At 45.1% G+C, this 6,682-nt stretch overlaps 1 protein-coding gene across 5 annotated transcripts in view; it reads left to right on the top strand.

Annotated features, from left to right (window-relative positions):
• The window catches only part of OSBPL5 (oxysterol binding protein like 5), a 188,148-nt gene that overhangs the window by 41,320 nt on the left and 140,146 nt on the right, over positions 1-6,682 (top strand). Inside the window, exon 1 of one of the 5 annotated variants that reach the window (XM_027901402.1) lies at positions 131-305. The exons of the other annotated variants lie outside the window; for them this stretch is intronic. The gene's annotated coding sequence lies outside the window, so the exon portion shown is untranslated. Of the gene's footprint in view, positions 1-130; positions 306-6,682 lie in introns of those variants that run through there. 5 annotated transcript variants of the gene reach the window in all.

The following is a 6,682-nucleotide window of genomic DNA, read 5'->3' as shown; positions in this document are numbered from 1 at the left end:
TCCTCCCTCCCTTTTTATTTTTTTTCCTCCCTCTATTTCTCTCTTCTATTCCCCCTTCCCTTCCCTCCCTCCCTCCCTAGCGTGGTTGGATCAGTCTTTTGGTATTTCCTGCCGCCGCCTCCCCCGAGCAGCTGTCCGGCCGCGGCCCGGCGCGTTCCTTGCCGCCGGGGGAGCGGCTCCGCGGGGCCCACGCGTGTCCCCCGCGCCCCGTCCCACGCGTGTCCCGGCGGCGGCGATGCGGCGGCGGCGGCGGGGAGCGGCGTGCTGAGCGCGGCACGGCGCGGGGGCTCGGCCGCCCCGCACAGGTAAGGCGCGCCGCGCTGCCCCCTGCCCCGAGAAGCCACTGCCCTGCTCCCCCAACCCCTTCAATAACCCCAAAAGCCATCCTCCCCAAAAGACTCTATGAAAGCAAATACCCCCTTCCCTCCGATTACTCAAATAAATCCATTCTTCCCCCCTCCCTCCCCCCGACAAAATTGAAAGGCGTTTGCACATCTGCTATTCTCCTTGTCTCCCGCAAAGCCAGGCTGCCTATTTTTAAGTATAACGTGGTACCCCGGAGCGGCGGGATTTCAGTGAGGGACTGAGCGCTGGCAGCTCTGAGAGGGTAACCCTGCTGCCTCTACCCAGGTTGTGTGCCGTCGTTTCTGTGTGTGTCTTTTGGGGTTTGGCGATGGGAGCTGTGGGGTGTTCCCCCATTTCTCCCTCGGCCCCCGACATCTCGGCATGGCAGTGCTGGGGGTCCAGCGTGTGGCTGCTGTGGCATGTGGGATGGCGTGCTGTCAAGGAGACATGATTTCTTTAAACATATGGGCAAATCTGGTAGGTGGAACCCATTTTTAATGTATTTCTTCCAGGATGGCGAGGAACTAGTAAGGAGATGCACTGTTCCTAATTGGATAATTTGATTGAGGATGGCAATTACCTTTCCTATAGGCACTTGAACAGATACCATACTGAAGACCATATGCATCGCTATCTAAAAACCAGATAGACCTGAGTTCGGAAATGCTTTTTAGGTTGCACTTAGTGAAGCAAGGCAGCTTGTCTGGAGAAATAAACATATAAGCATACGCAACTGTCTGCTGGATCAGAAACCATGTTTTTCAAGTGCTAGGCAAACCTAAAGTGTTGTAGTGTGAAACAATTGTTTAACATAAGTGAGGAGGAAAGTTCTTTAAGCTGTGTAGTCACCTCCTCACTTCATCTAGCTGCAGCAGTATCTTTGTTGTCAAAATATTCCTTCCCCCTCTTTGCACTGATGTACAAGATAACAGCAGTATTGAGCGAGGTCTGTACAAGCAGGGAACAGCCGCTGCATTGGATGCGTCCCCAGCTGCCACCTTCCTTCTTGGCAGCAAGTTTCCAAAGAAGTGTGAGTGGGGAGGGAGAGAGAAGCCTCAAGTCACCTCTGTCGTGGCTTCCCCTCTGTGCGTGGTTAAGTTTTCTTGCCAGAAGAGGAGAATGGGTGTTCTCAACTGGGCAGTTCGTAGTGGGATGGTGGGTGACCCTGGGAGCGTGCTGGGCAAAAAGGGTGACAGCTGAGCTGGGCCAGAAGGGTGCAGGGGTAGCAGGGGAGCCGATTCAGTACCAGGGTTGCTTTGTGCTGCTGTTGATCAAAGTAGTGACAGCAGTTCTCAAGGGGGGTTGATGCAGACCATAGTGCTGCCTGCCACCTGTTTTGGTTTGAAGTGGACAATGTGAACCAAAGGAATGATTTAATCATGGTGCTACATGAACGTAACTGAAAGGCGGATTTACTGCTGTAATCTTTTCATGGTACCTAATTTAATTTCCATGTGCTTTATTGCAACACTGATTCATCAGGTGAGTGGGAGGGAGGCTTGTAGAGTACAGGTGGTTCAGTTTTCTTTGTTGGGTTAGATATTTAGCAAGGTGCTTTCTTGGCTACAGCATTGGAAAAATGGCTCTGTGTCTGATACATTGCTGTGCTTTGGAATTTGGGATATCTCTAGGGAAAGGCCATTCCTATAATCTGTAATGTGCAGTGTTTGAAATCAGTGTGCTGTGTTCAGGGCAAAACTGACTTGACTGATTCATATTATGTTCATAGATCGTAACAATTTTAGTTAAGCTAATCTGGAGTGGGTTAGACTCACTTGCATGTCCAAGAGAGCTGTTATCAGCTGGAGGCAATTGTGAGATTGCCAGTGTTGCCAGTGGTGAGGGTCTTGTAGGGCTTAACCTGGCACTTACGAGGCAAAAAATGAGACTGCCCTGAAGTGTCAGCAGGGCCCTGCTGCTTCTGAGCCATGGAGCACAGATCTCCCTCTGCAAATGCACAGATTTGTGTTATTTGATCTCTTGTTTTATTTGGGGAAAAAGCTCCATTTCGTGTTTTTTCTCCTGACCTCCCTGCCTTTGAAGCATTAATAGCACAGTGTTTTCTCAGCCAGAAATGCTGCTCCTCACGCCTCCACTCCTCAGTATGAGATGTCTCTGGCAGCACATTGTAGGTGTTTATGCATGCCTGCTGTGGTTACTAAGGTAAAGGAAACACAAGAAGCTGCTCAGGGAATGGGAACCATCCAAATACCAAATACACGTGGGTTTGGGCAGGAATGACAATGACCTGCCATGCCAGCCTGTCTCAGTGTGGGTCTGGGCTTGCTCACTGCTCTTGACTGGGCAGGCTCTTGACTGTCACTGCTGGTGTTTTTGTGCTGTGCTTTCAGAGCAGCGGGTGTCTGGAGGCTGAGCAAACTCCTCCCAGGTGCTGCTACGTGTGGAGCGCTCAGCCCGCCTTCTGGAGCAGTGTGGTTGTGGCGCATTGAATTGTACGGGGCTGTGTCTGAATCACAGGTTCTGCCTTCATCCCAGCCCCTCCCCACAAATGTGGCTCTTTCTGGTCCTGCAGTGAGGGAGGAAGGACACAACCATCACGAAAAATACCCTTTGGATAAGTACCTGCTGAGCCTCTGTGCGGGACTAAGGAGCAGTGTACAACCTGCCCAGATTTCCACATTTCTGAATTTTTGGAATACTCTGTCCCTACTCAAGGTGTAGGGGGGTTGTTGTTGTATCAGGCTCTAGGTACTGTTTATGCATCTGTGTAATACCAGAAGATCATGGGACTAGAGGGTAATATTTTGCAAAATTGGAAGCAGCTAACAGCAGGATAATAAGAATTACCTGTAAATGGTTTCTGCCCATCACAAAAGGAGAGTGATGTGAAAAGGGGATTTTTTTTTTTTTTGGGGGGGGAGTGAGTGTGGTTAGAATAGTCCAGCTGCGTATAAGAACCATGGGTATATCCCTTGTTCTTTAGTCTCAGTTTTCTGTAATGTTTGTAGAACTACAGTTGAAATTCTGCCATTTTTTTTCTTTATGCTCCTTTTGAATTGAAGGATTTATAGGTGTATAAGTCAAACTCTGAATTGAAAAGGCTCTGTTCTCCTCCTTGTTTAATAAACAGCCAGGTGTATATCTATGCTTTCCTTTTGCAATATGTCACTGAGGTCAGTGCCATGCGCCAATATCAATTGCCTTACCCTGCTGGCAGTCTTGTTGGTAGTAGTTTTTGTATGTGCTTTGTTTAATTCCAAGCCAAGCTTCAGCTTACTGGAAGTTGACTGTAGGGCTGTATCAGTTTGAGTATTTTGGCAAACCGGTTACTGTTTGCATGATTATTGTATCAGTAAAATTAACCAGCTAAAGGCAAAAAAGAAGAATCAGCTGGGATGTGTGCAGCCCTCCTTGTGGGGGAAAAAACCTCAACATGGAGTCTGGCTGCTTCATCCTATCTAATCTGTCACTGAATCAATCAATGTGAAATTGTACCCCCAAGGAATAATGTAATAGCTATTTTGTGTGTATTCCCAAACTGGAATGCTACTGTAGTAGAGTCCTGAAGGGTATGCTGTCTAAATCGATCAGCAGAGGCCAAGATAAAAGCAGACTTACTGCTTATCCGTCAGATGTGGCAGAGAGGCATCGAGCGATGAAATGTCTCGTCGTGTGTTGAATGGAAAGCTTAAATGTGAACTTGGTCCTTCTGCATCCCAACACTTCAAGAACAAAAGCAGTGTCCTGCTAGCTCTCCTTCTGTTTTTCTCACGGTAAAAACATGAGATTGCTCTAAAAGGCACTTTAATTTTCATACTAATGCAGTTTGTTTCAGGCAACTGTTCTCGTGTCATTGCTCCTTCCCACCTTCAGTGCTGCAGAGACAGTTTGACTTTTGTTACCTGTGTTGTTTGATGCCAGTTAAGAGTGCTAAGCCTGTGCTAGCATTGCACTATTCAATTGTTTTGCTCTTTTCTCAGATTGTAGTGATGGGGAATTGTCTCCTCACAGCAAAAAATTGCCACGTCCCAGTGAGGGGAGGAATGGAATTCTGCTGCATTGAGTGGTGTGTGTAACTATTGCTCACTGTGGGTAATCTTGGCAGAATGAAAAGAACTATTTAAGTTTCTTGTTTTGTTGTTGTTTTAATGTTTTTACAATTCTTCTTTTTGGTTTGACTTTCAGCATCAGGAGAAAATCACTTCTGTGTAGTAGTAGGAGGTGACCAAGGCTTTTAGACATTTTATCAAACATTGTGCAGTTTACTGGGGGAGCTGCTGCTGGCTTATCTGTAAAATCCCTGAAATCTGAACATGGAATTGCCACTGGATTTAGTACTTGGTCAGGGGGGTTATTCTGGCAAGCTCCTGGCACGGATGCAAATAGATGAGATTTCCATTTTATAAGATGAATCTTTCTGTCTGTTCTCACTGTGTTGCCTTGGAAAACAACCTCACGCAGTGCTCCAATCCTGACAGTTGCTGATGTGGTGAATAATTATTTTCCCCTTACCTTACCGTGGAAAGAAATACGGATTTGCAGGTCATTTCATGATCTTTTCTTTCAGATGTGTGTCAAAGGCAGTTCAGTCTAAACATTTTTTGGGTTTTTTTTTTGGTAAATCTGCAAATCCTCACTTGAACTTTGAAGGTTTTCTGTGAACACTGAGTGCACCATACAAGTTACAGCATTAGCAGGCAATGCAATCTAGACCAGGACACAGGTGTGTTAGGCATGAAATGCACAGTCTTTGTATTTTTCAGTTTTGTTTAAAATAAATTTTCTTCTTTCCATTTTAACATCTGGCCCATCCATTCATCCATTTAACATTTGGCCCATCCTTGTCTTGCTTTTTTTCTCTGCCTTAGTAACCTTCCTCATTTAAGAGAAAATGCAATTTCATAAGAATCTGTATAAATGGATTTTTTTATTTTGTTTCGATTCAGGATCAGTGGATGCAAAACAAGGCTCTTTTTATTTATTTATTTTTATTTGGCTGCTGTGCCACTCAGGCTTTGTTGCCTGTAATCAAACTGCTGTTACCACCTTAATTTCTCTCTGGACTCCAGGTTATGGGAGGCACATTGGCATATCTGTACTCATTTATTCATACATCGATGCACTGCAGTAGACTTGGGGAGCTCCAGTTTTGGGCGGGGCTGGAGGCTGTGTAAACCAAGCTCAGACTGTCAGGCATCTAATCTATTTTTTTCCAAGCTAGTGTTCAAGTTCTGGCTTGTGGAATCCCTCATTGTAGGTGCTGAAAGCTTTCTCTTCTGAGAGAGTGAGGTGTGCTGAGAAGCTGGGAGGATCCCTCACCTATGAGTGTGTCTGAGAAGTGTAGTGTAGGGTCTCTTATTTCTGAGTACCTTGAGAAGGTACGTGGCCAAGATGTGTTAACATCAGCTTTCTGTGCCTTTTTCGTCTTCTCTTATGCCTGCCTGAATTACATGCTCTTTTTTGTCAAGGTTTCTTACGATAAGTTCACCCAATGCCTGGTGCGGTGTGGTCTTGGCTTCTTCTGGTCTGTTCTGTAATATAAATAAAAATAATCCCATTGTGGAAGCAGTATCCTGAATAACTCATATAACTGAGCTAAGAGAGTGGGTGCAACAGTGCAGTTTTGTTCTCTTCTTTGAACAGGTGCATCTCCATGAGGAAAAAAAAGGTAGGTAGGTAGGGACCAAGTAAGAAACATTGAGCAACAACAGACTGTGACTCAGAAGCAATTTAGCCATAATAATCTCCACAGTGCTAAAGATTCCTTTTCCCAGAAATGCACAATATGATGTTCTCTGCCATAAAGCTGTCATCAGCTGACATCATTGTATTAACATAAAACTTGCTGTTATCCACAAGATGTATAGTTAGCAGAGAGGAGTTCCCGTGCCAGCTGCTAATTATTACTAATGTTCTCCCAGTTGTTGAAAACCAATGTATTAAAGATATTTCCTGCTTAGTATTTTATTCCTGATGGCTGGTATGCTTACACTGTGTTAAAAATAATGCTTCTAGTACTTCTAGTATCAGTTCAAGTGTTACCAAGCCAGCATTTGATTTATTTATGAGAACACAGAATGACCATTTACCAACACAGAATGACCATTTACCAAGAGCCTCTCTTGGTAATAACACATACCTGTTGTAGATGCTTTGTCTTTTTTTCTTTCTTTCTTTTTTTCCCCATTTTTTTTGTTTCAGAGTAGCAGTGTAGAAATGTATTGCGCTTTTTTTGTTCATCCTGACCCTCTCGAAGTCTGTGTGTTTTGCCATTGACTTCATGGCCAGCCAAGTGCTTTTTATTCTGTGTGTCTCTTGGAGAAATCAAATTAACGATGCATCACTAGCCAGGGAGAGCTTTTGCTGAAAGCACACA

The sequence above is a fragment of the Empidonax traillii genome, unplaced genomic scaffold (assembly GCF_003031625.1).
Source record: "Empidonax traillii isolate 1590-97213 ecotype Southwest subspecies unplaced genomic scaffold, ASM303162v1 scaffold783:size459103, whole genome shotgun sequence".
Taxonomy (NCBI): domain Eukaryota; kingdom Metazoa; phylum Chordata; class Aves; order Passeriformes; family Tyrannidae; genus Empidonax; species Empidonax traillii.
The sequence above is the reverse complement of the archived record's forward strand: the minus strand, read 5'-3'. Positions and strand labels throughout refer to the sequence as shown.